Source organism: Lactuca virosa, chromosome 3 (assembly GCF_052849685.1).
Source record: "Lactuca virosa cultivar CGN04683 chromosome 3, Lactuca_virosa_CGN04683_v6, whole genome shotgun sequence".
Lineage (NCBI taxonomy): Eukaryota > Viridiplantae > Streptophyta > Magnoliopsida > Asterales > Asteraceae > Lactuca > Lactuca virosa.
This window is the reverse complement of record NC_136428.1, coordinates 309344380-309358624: the sequence shown is the minus strand read 5'-3', so window position 1 is coordinate 309358624 and position 14245 is coordinate 309344380. Positions and strand designations below refer to the sequence as shown.

At 37.1% G+C, this 14245-nt stretch overlaps 1 long non-coding RNA gene across 11 annotated transcripts; it reads left to right on the top strand.

Annotated features, from left to right (window-relative positions):
- Positions 1-915: 915 nt before the first annotated feature.
- Positions 916-4338, top strand: LOC145167319 (uncharacterized). Of its 11 annotated transcripts, none has more exons than XR_013741068.1 (4): positions 916-1348; positions 1471-1897; positions 2020-2123; positions 4058-4338. It is a non-coding gene; the product is annotated as an uncharacterized LOC145167319 (long non-coding RNA). The 11 variants fall into 11 exon arrangements; XR_013741064.1 differs by having other exon boundaries at positions 916-1384; XR_013741066.1 differs by having other exon boundaries at positions 916-1526; positions 1621-1897.
- Positions 4339-14245: the final 9907 nt, after the last annotated feature.

Genomic DNA, 14245 nt, shown 5'->3' with positions numbered 1-14245 from the left:
ATAAAATCAAATACCCATTTAACAAATTTATGGATAAAACTCACTTCGGTTGTCCATTTGACAAAGATATCATTTTGGTAGCCCATTTGAAAAAGATACAGTAGGATTATTATATTATTAAAATTGTTAATATGATTCATATCCATATCCCTTATGAGCATGCTAAAAAGTATTGGAGTGGCTACAGGCCAAAAATTGTTCAAATCAGAGTTCATGCCAATGCCAATTCCATTGTCATTACCAACACCACACAAAGTCGTGTAACTCCAATTGCAGGTGCGTACCACAACATGCTTCGTGATTTTGTATTTCCAATGTACTTCAATTATATCTTTTTTCTCTTTAAAAGACTATACTTTTAAAGTACAATGCTATATTGCCAATATTTCTAGCAAGGGTATGCTTTGTGATTTTGTATTTCTATATGGGACAAATGGCAGTGTACTTAAATTATATCTTTTCTTTCCTTACAACATTGTACTTTTAAAGTACAATGCTATATTCCCTATATTTTCATCAAGAGTATAAGTGTTGCACATTCTCTTAACACCATGGAATGAAATGCACAAGTTTCAGTAAACACATTATATTTTTACATTTTTACCATTTCTAAAAGAATAAACATTCAACTTAAACTTCTTATAATGACTACACACTTATATAGATATTATCTTTTTACATTGTACTATTTTGGTTTACCATTTCGCTTAACTGTGATAAAACTTTGCTCCGGAATCGATTCTATAGGGCCGTGATTATCACGGCCCTCATCAGGTTCCTAGTATATATATATATATATATATATATATATATATTAAAGGTTTATGCTTTGGTCCACGTCGATGAGCTGCTTCCTTTCCTAATATATATAATCTAGAGCCGGTCATTTTTACCGGTATATGGTGGTGAGCCGGTCATTCCTAACTTAAGTTGCATCACCTGCTATCTCACACCGCCTCAATTAGCCACCTTGCTGTTTTTCTACTTTCCTGTGTTTCCCCCAATCTGCGGGCCAGCTCTTGCTTGGTTTCAGGCGCCATTTGAAAACGTGTTGCTTCATGAGTATGCTCTAGATTACATTATTTTTCCTCCATACGACACCTCTACTGAAATTTTCAGTTCTCTTAACCCTATCCTCTATTTTACTAATCTATACTCTCGCCTCTGGGTCTCTTCTTCTTCACGCCTCTATCATGGCTTTCAATTTCGGTTTCAGATGATGTCATACCTCATTCTACCAATAAGAACCCTTCTTATCGGTTGATTTGTGACGAAGATGTTGGTCCGGGACAACTGGCGTGTCCCATTTTATCCAAGAACACGATGGTCTATGACCTCAGTTGCTAAGGTTTAACCAAATTTCCTGAAATTTCTCTTAGCGAAGGCACGTCTGTATTTCTATGTTATTTTGTCATGGTTTTGGATGGAGTCCAGGGCAGCTAACATCGTATTTTGCCTCTTTATACCTAGGCGACACAGGAGACGTCCGGTTTGCTTTCATGTTTATACTTTAAAGTTCTCCTTTGGTAGACCTAAACTCGATTCCCTTTTTCTTCTCTGTTTCACTCCATCTCCTTTTTTTCTCCATTAAGGTAGATTATAATTCTTTTTATTTGACAGCTTTTGCAGGTTAGGTCGGCATGAGTCGTGAACCAAGCAGACAGATTGCACAGCTCCAATTGTGTATTTGAGTCCTAACATGTTCAATTCTTTTGCTAACGGTGTTTTCCTTTCCTTTTTTTTTTTTTTTTCTGATTGGCAGTTTTTTAAAAGATCTTATATGTTATATTAATCCTTCATCATGTGAGAACTTCCAACTAAGTAATTGGGGGTTTTAAAGGGAAAACAAAGACTTTTCTTTACATGAAAAGAGTCCAGTTACTGCCAATTTCCAATGGTGATCGGTCTATATTTATTTCTTAATTATTCATAGTTATTATTTCTTAACCTTTCGTATTATTATGAGGATGGATATGAGATTATATGTTCATGTCGGAGTTGGCGCTTATGCTTGTGCAGAATGGAACTTTGAGTACTATTTCAAGAACTTTATATGCGCCAAGAACTGGTTTAATAACAGATATCGCTCTTTTTAAGGTCGGTTTCCAAATCTTCTTTTCAAGGTCGGTTTCCAAATCTTTCATAATTCATGCAATTCAATTCTATTTTTTCCCAATTATCTTTGTTAAAAGTGTGAGATTATGGAATCATACATTAAATGTTTTAGTGAATTAGGAATACAAATGATCCTCTGTGGTTTCCTGCTTCTACTTGCTTCCAGTTGTTGCTAGGTCTTGTTGTTGTGATTTTTCGAGTGGTAATGATTTGTTGTCCTCTTTCAGCAATTTATATGACTTCAAGGCTACTTTGTCACTTGATATGTTGAATATTTATTCTCCAACTCAATGTGTGTTATGTAAATATGAATATATCACCTCCCAAATTGATCACAAAAGGTACATACTTTCATTTGATTTCTATTATTAGGAAAATAATTTCAACAACTTCTTTGTGGTCTATAGTTTCATGATAATTTTTTTTAGAAGAATCGTGGTTGGTAGGTGTATAACTTTATTAAAAATTAAAAATCGATTGTTTTTTTTGTTGGATTTAATATTGAATTATATATTTCATAACCCTATTTAATTTTATTTATAGGACCATTTGCATACTTAGACTGAGAGATCTTTTATCTATTACATCTTTGGGAAGATCTCAAGAACCTATAAACACCGATCAAGGGATAAACTGGCTTTATTCCTCTTACCATAAAAATTAAAGAGAGTAATGATAAAATATAAATTCAATTATAATGCTAATTTTTACAAGTGTACTGTTAATTAAATAATTTGATTGTTACTTGAGGCTTTAGTTCCACCTAAAGTATTGTTTGAAGCATCATCTACGACTAATTATCTTATTAATTGACAACTTTCTCAAACTCTAAAACTTAATTCTGCTAATTTATGTCTTTATCATGGAGATACTAACATCATATGTAAAATCTATAATTGTGTTTGTTTTGTTGGCTTGCCTCACATGAACATTATATGCTTTCTGTTTAATTTGTTAAATATGCATTTATATGGTGCACACTAATAACAGATTGTCCCATATAGCACCATATGTGATGACTCATGACAATACACCCAGTTCCTGACACTTTATCACTGTTGTTTTTCATTTTTCACTATTTTTTTTAAAGTGGTCTTTGCTAATTTAGTAATTTAACGTGTTCTTTATGGGAAATTCAAGAATAATTCTATTTTCCTATCACATCACATATTCTCTTTCATAAAGTTTTGCATTTATTTGAGTTTTTGAATATCTATATGATTTTTATTTGGGTTTTTTTGGAATATTTAGGAGTTACTTGATTACTAAAGTAAAATTTACTTTATTACAAATATGCCCTCAATTTGGGGGTCACTTTTGTACATCTTCTTTTTGAGGCAGTTAATTTCAGTCCTAAGTTCTGTAAGTGTTAACATTGTTTTCTTTACAACTGCAGTTTGGAGACCAGTGTTGTATTTTAGGACAAATAAATGATTATACCTCAATTTGGTTGTGTACTCTTTTTTGAACTTCAACATGTAATTGTAATTCTTAATAACAGTTTAATTCTTAATAACAGTTATCAGTAGGCTAAAGGTGAAACAATGATTGTTTGGTCGGTTGTGAGATACTTATAGCTTATGTTTGTGTCTATGTTGTTCTTTTTGGGATAAAATATATTCTTTGATATCGTGTTTTCCTCAAACCAATTAAAATTAGCTTACTAATCTACTCTTTAGGGCCGTGATTATCACGGCCATCATTATGTTTCCTAGTATATATATATATATATATATATATATATATATATATATATATATATATATATATATATATATATATATATAGGCGAGGATGGGTAGTGGTGTTGTAGTGGCCGACAACAAAAAGGGAAAGGGAAAAAGAAAGGGTATGGGTGGTGGTCTATTAATAATTTTCTTTATATAATAGTAGCATAAATAATAAAACATAAAAGGAATGACCAACAATGGAGTTTGTACAGGTGTTACAGGTAGCAGACGATGGGGTGATCAGAGGTAGAGATGCACAAAGACCCGATCCGGATCCGGATCCGGATCCGATCCGGTTTGATGATGTCACAAAGAATCCAAATTCGCCCTTAATCCGAACCGGTTTTAAACCACCGGTTTTCCGAGCCCCGAATCGGTTTAATCCGATCCGGACCCGATCCGATCCGAAATCTGATCCGATTTTGCATTTTTTTTAAATAAACATTTTTTGGACCTCATATATAACACAAAATGCAACATAGGTTCATTAAAATAGTTAAAACATACATCAAACGTCGAATTGGAAAGACTTTTTAAACTAGTTAACTAATAATAATAATAATAGAGCAGCGTTATAACATTTAGCCAAATATAAATTGTTTTTGTGGTCTTCCACTTCGTGTCGCCTTCATTTAATTATTCTTCAACCGCCACGCAAATAACTAGGAGTCTCATCAATACCATATTCTTCATCTTCGGCTTCAGCGTCATCGTCTTTGTCTTCCGGAGGTGTTGATAAGCCTTGTGCATATTCTTCATCCATGATCTCCGGTTCAACATTTTGTGGTAGTGGGCGTTCTAGTGATGCCAAGTGTTGTATACGTTCCACAGAATCCAAGTAATCCTTCAAGCAAACGCAAACTTCTACCGCAACCGGGGTAAGATTCGTCCTCAACTTTGATAATACTCGACCACTAAAAAACTAAATTAAAAAAAACTATGTTAAACAAAAAAATCGGGTCATATCAACTTACAAAAACAATACTTTAAAAACTTTCTTTAACACTCAATTAATCAAATGAAGTAAAGAACTAAATTAAAACAATAGATAAGAAGTACTTCCACTAGAATTCTAATCCCAAAGTTTCTATGTTTGATTTATTAGAAGTGCAATGGATTAATGAGTTGATTACCAAATTGTAATATGACTAGTTATCTTGGTCGAATTTTCTAGTACTAATAATTAATGAACAACTAACATAAAGATCATGCAATTAGTGAACACATAATTAATTAAATTTATTCAAACTATGAATGATATCATCTAGCGATTTCTTATCAATGGCCATGACAATTAATCAAGCACATAGCATGGATATCTAATGCTTCTCTAACACAGTCAAAGTCAACAGTTAATATTATCTAACCCTAGAATTTGATCAATCTCTAGTCCTAACAGTTTAATGGTCATAAATTAATTAAGATTCAATTTAATGTAATTAGATTGGTCCTCTTAACTACATGTAACTCAACAATAGGCAATAAAAGTCATAACTTTAATGTGAAAGGTAAAACGATCAATCGAACACGAGTATTAACCAAACTCAAATAATCCTACTAACAAAATCAAAACATATTAACGAGGGTTCATCTACATTTAGCAAAATTAATTAGTAAACTAAAGCAGAAAAACATCAACAAAAGATTGCGAGACACATATTAACGAGGGTTCATCTTGATGCAAATAGCGCTTGAATGTTCAAATATTTGCTCAAATCTACTATCTAACTTCAAAATCAACCCTAAAGGGTTTCTGGACATAAAAAACGAAGTAAAAGTCGCAACTTAACCTGCCAAACGATGCACCATGATTAGAGTTGAGAATCGCGTTTTATTTATTTATTTTTATCGTTTTTGCGACACCACAGTGTGGTGATCTGGTTTCCTTATTGCACAAGAGCACATAGACCAACCCATACATTTTCAATTTTTTTTTTTAGTTTTGCTGAAGGGGTGCGGAGCACCTTTTAAAGAGGCACGACACGTCTTTCACTGATTTTCCGATTTTCTTCATTTTTCGTTCGTTTCAGCTCCGTTTGCTTCATTTTGCATCCTAACTTCAATTTTAACCGTAATTTAATATTTCAAAGTATATTAAGTATCATATATTTTAAAATATAACATTTTAATCAAATATATTAAGATAATGAACTAAAATATATATATTTAAATAAGACCATATCAGAACCATATGGTGATTTAGAAATACAACCTTTGGAGCCTTTGATCCTAATTCAAATTAAGGAGTTGAAGTAGATGTAAAGAACAAGGAGATTAATTTTCTATACATCTATCCACCACCAAGAGTGTAACACCGTAATTTTTCAACAGATTTTTCATTTTAAAATCGTATACTTTTCATAACGTATTGTATAGAAATCTCGTTTATTCAAATTACAAAACACAACTCCACTAATAATCCAGGATCCTCAAAACATAACTCTTTCTGTGGTGTGTACAATCAAGCCGCTGCCGTCCCGCGATCTTGAGAAACCTGAAACACATAGCACATAACACGGTAAGCACAAAGCTTAGTGAGTTCCCCAAAATACCACATATAACACATATTAGCCACTCGAGGCTATAACTCTGTGGGCCCACTGGCCCTAACTCTGTGGACCCTCTGGTCCTAACTCTGTGGACCTTTCGGTCCTAACTCTGGAATACACACAACATAAATCACATAGAAATAATGTAGTGCAACACATCACATACATAGTATACAAGATACTCTGTCACATAACTCTACTTACCACTCAAGGTAAAGTATAGTGAGAAGACTCACCTGACAAGCAGCAAGCAAAGACCTGCTCCCGAATCTCGAACTAGCATCCGCCTAACACAAGGAATGAATATCTCTAAGTGATACTCTAATCACAACTCTAATGACCGAAGGCTATTCTTCCTCTCTTTAACTCTTTGAAGTGGATAAAAGACCATTTTACCCCTCCATGGTCTCTACCACTCATGTTGACCAAAGCCCCAAAGTCAACAGAAGTCAAACTCGAGTCAACAGTCCATGTTTGACCCGACTCGCCGAGTGCACCCTTGCGACTCACCGAGTCCACTTATTTTCCTAAGAAGTCTCGTGACAGTCCAGCTCAGCTCGTCGAGTTGGCCCCTAACTCGTCGAGCTATCGCATGATTCAGTTCTTCGGGACAAACCCTAACCAACTCGTCGAGTCGGCTCATTGACTCGGCGAGTTCATTCAGGCCAAATGTTTATTCAGACGATTTCAATCAGATCTATCACCCCAAACACTAGATCTATCATCCCAAGGCTCAATAAACACGTAAAGCTTCGATCTTTACGTTCATACATGAGATTATTGCTCCAAAATGCTAATAAATGCCTTTCATGAAGGATTTAGCTCATCAACCCTCATTTGAACAACTAAAGCTGGGACATCTAGACTCTAAGGACCTTAGGAGGTCCAGATCTGAGGTTTCCAACCACAACCATGTCTCATTCAACTCATAGATTAAAAAGGATGGAATCAAAGCCCTAAAACTCCCAAAATGAGATCTAGTATAAGGAATGAACAAGATGAGGACTTTGTACCTTCTCTTAGCAGCTGAACCACCCAATACCACAAATCCACTGCCTTCCTTTGTTCCTCATCATGAAGCTTTTCATCCTTCTTCATAGAAATGCACCAAGAACCACAATATGAGATTCTCTCTTACTCTCTAGCTCCAATAGCAATTAGGGTTTGCTCTCAGGGAAAGGTAGCCGCAAATGAGGCTATAAATGCCTTTAAATAGGTCCCAAACCCGGGAAATTAGGGTTTCTCTGCCCAGCACCTACTCGGCGAGTCCCTCCTCTGACTCGTCGAGTCCATTCATTAAATCCACGCGGCAATCTCGACTCGACTCGGCGAGTTGGACCCTTAACTCGTCGAGTCTCTTCTTCAACCTCAAGGTTAACATATACAATAATATCCCCCACTTGAATTAGATTTCGCCCTCGAAATCGCTTCTCAATGCCACATAGGTTGAACTCAACAACCCGGAAAGTACCACCGAAGTATCTCATGCCACACAACTAAATTCCTCCATAGACATCTGAAACCAACAGGAACTCCCAAACCCGGAGGAGGACATACCCATCTGAACAATGAACCCTCAAAACACTCTGACCTCAGGCACGGAAAATGATCATGCTTGTTCAGGGGCGTCCTCTGACGTCTAACAAACATAATCCTCGGTTCCCTTCTCAATTTCCCTTTCAAGACTGAGCACCAGGTCATCTCCCGACCCAGCAATTGAACCTCCATAGGTTACCTATCCCATGTCCCAAAACGTCTCACTGACTTCCTTCTCACAACAACTATCTTGGCCCAGTATGACACACAAGTCACGAATTTGGTTTTACCTCAAGCGAATACAGAAGTCGTCTCACCCTCGACCTCTGTCGTCTACTACTCCTTAATTCCATGCGTCTCGCGGTTTTTCCCATATAACCGAACTGACCCACTCAAGTCTAAGACATCATAAGACACCCAATGCCCCGAAAAATAAAACCCTTTTCTGAATCTGAGATCTCATTCGCCTACTCAGTACACCACCAAAGCCAAACTCATACTCGAGAGTCTGGTTCGATACAGAATTGGAACCACTCGTCCCAATGGAGCACCCAACTCGTGACCCATGACCCGCAACTCACGCGTACATCATTTCTCCAAGTCCTTTCGATACAAAATTGGAACCACTCGAGACCCGCAACCACAACTTAACTCAGAATATAACGATTCCCGACACATATGGAAACCCAGTCTCGCCCCTGGTACGACCACCAGGTTCCCGAACTCAAGGATTAAGGCTACCCAAGCCTAAAAAATCTTCTGCGTCATGCTCTTACTAGCGAATACTACGACTCCCCGTAGCACCACGACACACTCTCGCTGGCTAGTGAATACTACGACTCCCTGCAGTATTTCATCACTCCCCAATGACCGGTGAGTACTACGGCTCCCCGCAGTATCACAACACCCTCTCTCTGACTAGTGAGTACTACGGCTCCCCGCAGTATCACAACACTCCCCCAATGACTGGTGAGTACTACGGCTCTCCGCAGTATCACAACACTCCCCCAATGGCTGGTGAGTACTACGGCTCCCCGCAGTATCACAACACCCGATTAGGTAGACATATCCATATCTACTAAAATCATCAGTAAAATCATCTTGTGCTTGATTAGGTAGACATATCCATATCTACTAAAACTCTTTGAATTTCTCAAAGGTTTCTGACTTATGCTTGATTAGGTAGACATATCCATATCTACTAAAATCATCAGTAAAAGTCACATAGAACCGATTAGCATCTCTTGTGGCGGTTCTGAAGGGTCCACACACATCCGTGTGTATGAGGTCCAAAAAACCTTCACCCCTAGCACAAGTGCCAGTAAAAGGTGACTTTGTCATTTTACCAAGCAAACAAGATTCACAACTATCATCTGACTTTAGGTCAAATGACTCCAAGACTCCATCCTTTTGGAGTTGGGCTATGCGTTTCTTGCTTACATGTCCAAGACGACAATGCCATAAGGATGCTTTATCTAAGCTAGTGGAAGAGTTAATACACAATCCATTATTTCCTAGATTATCTACAACAGATACAGTTTCATACACGCCATCACAAGGTAATGATTTAAAATAAAGAACATTATTAAAGAAAGCATCAATACTACCATTATTATTATCAAAATAAAAGGTAAAACCTTGTTTATACAATGCATGAAAGGAAATAACATTTCTTGCCATTTCTGGCGAATAATAACATTTATTCAAATCTAATGTAAACCCACTATTTAGCACTAAGGAATAAATTCCTATCTTGGTGACTGGTGAAGCTTTCCTGTTTCCCATGATCAAGTTTATCTTTCCCTGCTCCACATTCTCACTTCTTTTTAGTCCCTGCAAATCACAACATATGTGAATACCACAACCTGTATCACGGACCCAAGACTTAGAATGAGGTGAGTTATTAGACAATATAGTGTATATACCTGCATGGTTGGGTTTTACTTTACCATCCTTCAAATCTTGCTGGTACTTTGGGCAGTTTCGCTTCTAGTGCGACTTTTCATGGCAATAGAAGCATTCAGCCTCATTAGGGTTAGCAGAAGGAGTGAAAAAACCTTTCTTGGTTTTGCTTGAAGAGGCGCCTTCAAGGGTCTTACCCTTGGTACCCTTAGAAGGGTTCTTTCTCTTCTTCCCTTTGCCATGCCCGATTGCCAAGACATTGGCCGCAGTTGGAGTAGGAGTAGGAGTAGTAACAACCGACTTACCCTTTAGACCACTTTCGGTGGTCTTCAAGAGTCCTTGAAGTTTGCTGAGGGTGACTTCTTCCTTGTTCAAGTGATATGTCATGCGGAATTGATCATAACACGATGGCAAGGAGTGCAAAATGATGTCTATTGCTAACTCCTCAGGGAAGTTCACATTCAGCTTCAGTAAACGGTCTACATACCTTTGCATTTTCTGCATGTGGCCCGTGATGGGTTCACCATCCTTCATTCGGGTTGTTATCATGGAGGAGATTATTTCATATCGCTCTTGACGAGCACTTTGATGGTAGCGGTCCATCAAGTCCTGGTGCATCTCAAAAGGATAATAGTCCTCATAGGACTTTTGGAGCTCGGCTGTCATGGTGGCCATCATGATGCATGCCACTTTTGTAGCATCTCTTTTATGTACCTCATATTCAGCAAGCTCTTCAGGAGTAGCAGTTGGCTCGGGTACCTTCAGCTCCTTGTCGAGAACATATTCTTTGTTCTCATACCGAGTGACCATCTGATGTTTCTGATCCAATCTGTAAAGTTGGACCCATCAAAGATGACTCTCCCACAAAGATTCATGAGAGAGAAGGAGCTAGTAGGGTTTGAGCCAGAAGCATTATTATTGGAAGACATCTGAAAAGAAGAGGGAATAGATTAGATTAGATATAGAGATAGTCCTTAACAAAGCACCCAAATGTAATATTAAGGCTAGGACCCAACACAATATTTTATAACTTAGAAGAGGGATGCCATAATCTAAGCTATAAGATATTTGAAGGTAGGTGAATGACGATTCACCAATTTCCACCATGAAAAACGAAATATTTAATTAGGTTTTAATTGGTTTAGAAACTCCTAGATTCTTTGAGATTCATTGAACTTTCTCCACTTCTTGCTTAAACTCTTTGAATTTCTCAAAGGTTTCTGACTTATGCTTGATTAGGTAGACATATCCATATCTACTAAAATCATCAGTAAAAGTCACATAGAACCGATTAGCATCTCTTGTGGCGGTTCTGAAGGGTCCACACACATCCGTGTGTATGAGGTCCAAAAAACCTTCACCCCTAGCACAAGTGCCAGTAAAAGGTGACTTTGTCATTTTACCAAGCAAACAAGATTCACAACTATCATCTGACTTTAGGTCAAATGACTCCAAGACTCCATCCTTTTGGAGTTGGGCTATGCGTTTCTTGCTTACATGTCCAAGACGACAATGCCATAAGGATGCTTTATCTAAGCTAGTGGAAGAGTTAATACACAATCCATTATTTCCTAGATTATCTACAACAGATACAGTTTCATACACGCCATCACAAGGTAATGATTTAAAATAAAGAACATTATTAAAGAAAGCATCAATACTACCATTATTATTATCAAAATAAAAGGTAAAACCTTGTTTATACAATGCATGAAAGGAAATAACATTTCTTGCCATTTCTGGCGAATAATAACATTTATTCAAATCTAATGTAAACCCACTATTTAGCACTAAGGAATAAATTCCTATCTTGGTGACTGGTGAAGCTTTCCTGTTTCCCATGATCAAGTTTATCTTTCCCTGCTCCACATTCTCACTTCTTTTTAGTCCCTGCAAATCACAACATATGTGAATACCACAACCTGTATCACGGACCCAAGACTTAGAATGAGGTGAGTTATTAGACAATATAGTGTATATACCTGCATGGTTGGGTTTTACTTTACCATCCTTCAAATCTTGCTGGTACTTTGGGCAGTTTCGCTTCTAGTGCGACTTTTCATGGCAATAGAAGCATTCAGCCTCATTAGGGTTAGCAGAAGGAGTGAAAAAACCTTTCTTGGTTTTGCTTGAAGAGGCGCCTTCAAGGGTCTTACCCTTGGTACCCTTAGAAGGGTTCTTTCTCTTCTTCCCTTTGCCATGCCCGATTGCCAAGACATTGGCCGCAGTTGGAGTAGGAGTAGGAGTAGTAACAACCGACTTACCCTTTAGACCACTTTCGGTGGTCTTCAAGAGTCCTTGAAGTTTGCTGAGGGTGACTTCTTCCTTGTTCAAGTGATATGTCATGCGGAATTGATCATAACACGATGGCAAGGAGTGCAAAATGATGTCTATTGCTAACTCCTCAGGGAAGTTCACATTCAGCTTCAGTAAACGGTCTACATACCTTTGCATTTTCTGCATGTGGCCCGTGATGGGTTCACCATCCTTCATTCGGGTTGTTATCATGGAGGAGATTATTTCATATCGCTCTTGACGAGCACTTTGATGGTAGCGGTCCATCAAGTCCTGGTGCATCTCAAAAGGATAATAGTCCTCATAGGACTTTTGGAGCTCGGCTGTCATGGTGGCCATCATGATGCATGCCACTTTTGTAGCATCTCTTTTATGTACCTCATATTCAGCAAGCTCTTCAGGAGTAGCAGTTGGCTCGGGTACCTTCAGCTCCTTGTCGAGAACATATTCTTTGTTCTCATACCGAGTGACCATCTGATGTTTCTGATCCAATCTGTAAAGTTGGACCCATCAAAGATGACTCTCCCACAAAGATTCATGAGAGAGAAGGAGCTAGTAGGGTTTGAGCCAGAAGCATTATTATTGGAAGACATCTGAAAAGAAGAGGGAATAGATTAGATTAGATATAGAGATAGTCCTTAACAAAGCACCCAAATGTAATATTAAGGCTAGGACCCAACACAATATTTTATAACTTAGAAGAGGGATGCCATAATCTAAGCTATAAGATATTTGAAGGTAGGTGAATGACGATTCACCAATTTCCACCATGAAAAACGAAATATTTAATTAGGTTTTAATTGGTTTAGAAACTCCTAGATTCTTTGAGATTCATTGAACTTTCTTCAATGGCATGTTTCAATCTCGAGTGTGCCCTTCAAGTTTTGTGACTGGGATGCCGAGGATCACAAAACAAGGTGTGAAGTAACCATGCAAATTACTTGGTACCCTTAATGTATTACCCCTCAATCGATGTGCCGGTTAACCACACACGCTCCATCGATACTATGATAAACATTAAGTCACCCTTTACCTACCTTGTTAAGTTCAAGTTAGTGTGCCGGTTAACCACACACGCTCCACTAACGACTTAAACAAAGTGTAAAGTGTAATTTCATGGATTAGCACCTTATTCACATTTTCCTAAAATAACTAAGATTGGGAATTCAATAAAGTTTAGTTACTTTAGTATTATCATTATACTTTTAATGAGAATTTATAAGTCCTTGTCCTACCCGTTCGGCTAACGACCCTCCACCGATCAAGGAAGCGGTGGGTGAGAGTGGACACCCATTAAGTTGCCATTTTATAGGCAACAACCTTATACCCCCCTTATAGATCGGCTTCGTGAATGAGGCGTACTAGCGGTAAGACGACTTGATCTTATACATATATAAATATTATTAAACTTATAATATTATAAAGTATAAGGGTTGAATTTTAACTTTTAAAATTCTAGGGGTTGGAACTAAAGTTTTTAATATGACTTTACATGTTCCAAAACTTGAGGGCAAGTTTTGTAAACTTTCAAAACTTTTCATTTCTCATAACTTATGAGTTAATGGTTATTAAAAATGAAGACTCTTCATTTTTTGTAACCTATGTGTTCTTTTAATGGTTATTTATAAATGTGACTTTTGGTTATCCATAACTTAAGAACTAGTTATGGACTCCATTAAAACACATAAAGATCAAGAATTAATCTAATCAATTATTAGCACTTAATTTCTATGATATTCTAAACTCATATGTTTATGAATGTTCATATCAAAAATTTCAAGAATCGTAAGTACATGTACAAAACTTGAAATTTTGATACGAGCTTTAAAACAAATCTTCGATTTTTCAAGTTTTTTTTTTTTTTTTTTTTTTTTTTTTTTTTTTGCATCAAGTATGAAATAAACAAACCAGGCTCTGATACCACTGATGGGTTTTGAGCATTCTAACACTCCTATGGTGTACATGCAACCCTAGAAACCTTGGATCTATGTTTGACTAAGATACATGCAAATAATTATTTTTCCAAGGTTCTTATCCTAACTAGCATGGCATGGGGTACTTGAATCAAATAAAACTAGTAGAATTACTTACCTTGTAGTAGTAGTTGATTGCTTGGAG